General features: G+C 37.6%; 1 non-coding gene across 1 annotated transcript; it reads right to left on the bottom strand.

Annotated features, from left to right (window-relative positions):
* Window positions 1–597: 597 nt before the first annotated feature.
* Window positions 598–704, bottom strand: LOC112578298. Its single transcript, XR_003102590.1, has one exon. It is a non-coding gene; the product is annotated as a U6 spliceosomal RNA (small nuclear RNA).
* Between the last annotated feature and the right edge of the window lie 872 nt (window positions 705–1,576).

Raw genomic sequence — 1,576 nt, 5'->3', positions numbered from 1 at the left:
CTAAATTCAATATATATGCATTAGTATACTGTATTGGTGTTTTTATTTCTGGCTTACTTCACTCTGTATAATAGGCTCCAGTTTCATCCACCTCATTAGAACTGATTCAAATGTATTCTTTTTAACGGCTGAGTAATACTCCATTGTGTATATGTACCTCAGCTTTCTTATCCATTCATCTGCTGATGGACATCTAGGTTGCTTCCATGTCCTGGCTATTATAAACAGTGCTGCGATGAACATTGGGGTACATGTGTCTCTTTCAATTCTGGTTTCCTCGGTGTGTATGCCCAGCAGTGGGATTGCTGGGTCATATGGCAGTTCTATTTCCAGTTTTTTAAGGAATCTCCACACTGTTCTCCATAGTGGCTGTACTAGTTTGCATTCCCACCAACAGTGTAAGAGGGTTCCCTTTTCTCCACATCCTCTCCAGCATTTATTGCTTGTAGACTTTTGGATCGCAGCCATTCTGACTGGCGTAAAATGGTACCTTACTGTGGTTTTGATTTGCATTTCTCTGATAATGAGTGATGTTGAGCATCTTTTCATGTGTTTGTTAGCCATCTGTATGTCTTCTTTGGAGAAATGTCTAGTTCTAAAAATATGGAACGCTTCACGAATTTGCATGTCATCCTTGCGCAGGGGCCATGCTAATCTTCTCTGTATCGTTCCAATTTTAGTATATGTGCTGCCAAAGCGAGCACTATAGTAAGTCTTGTTATCAGGTACTGTCAATCCAAAAACTTTGTTCTTCTTCGATATTGTGTTGGCTCTTCTGGGTCTTTTTGCCTTTCCATATCAACCTTTTACAATCAGTTTTTCAATATCCACAAAGCAACTTGCTTGGACTTTGATTGGAATATAGGTCAAGTTGGAAAGAACTGACCTCTTAACAATATTGAGTCTTCCTAGACACAAAAATCCATGTTCTCTTTTGACCATTCTATCATCATATTCTTCTCCTTGGCATTATTAGAACATTTCTAAAATATCCTTCACATTATTAATTCTATTTTCTTCTATGTAAAATACTCCTTTCCATTTCTAATGATTTCAATTCTTTGTGGCATATCTAGTTTCCTTACTCTCTTTCCCCATCATCAGACTCCATTTCTCTTTAAACTCTTAGTCTTACCCTTTTCATTTCAGAGTAATATTTTATTATCTCATCTGTTACCTCTTTTTTCATAGAGTTCATCTTTTAAAAAATTATATGAGAAAACAAAGTAACTATTCCCTAACAGTTCTTTCAGTTCCTTACTAAATATTTGACCCAAGCATATGTATCATCTGCATCTTGATTGTGGAGCTTTATTTTACAGAATCTCTTTGGTCCATGGTGCCTTTTTAGCTTCCTCCTGAGGACACAGAAAAATAAAATCTGGTGTTTGGCCAGCTACTACAACCACTGGGTGTATTGTTCTTAGTTCCTATCACTTCTTTGGGTTGCTGTATAAATCCTTTTGACAGATCTTAAGCTGGAGAGGTGGCTGGCAATAATTTACACAATCAATTCCGAGTGGAAGAGAGGCAGAGCTGTGAGCTGTCCTAGCAGGAATTGTGTGTCTTGGACCCT

Source organism: Bubalus bubalis, chromosome 12 (genome assembly GCF_019923935.1).
Source record: "Bubalus bubalis isolate 160015118507 breed Murrah chromosome 12, NDDB_SH_1, whole genome shotgun sequence".
Classification (NCBI taxonomy): Eukaryota; Metazoa; Chordata; class Mammalia; order Artiodactyla; family Bovidae; genus Bubalus; species Bubalus bubalis.
This window is presented reverse-complemented; position numbering and strand designations above follow the sequence as displayed.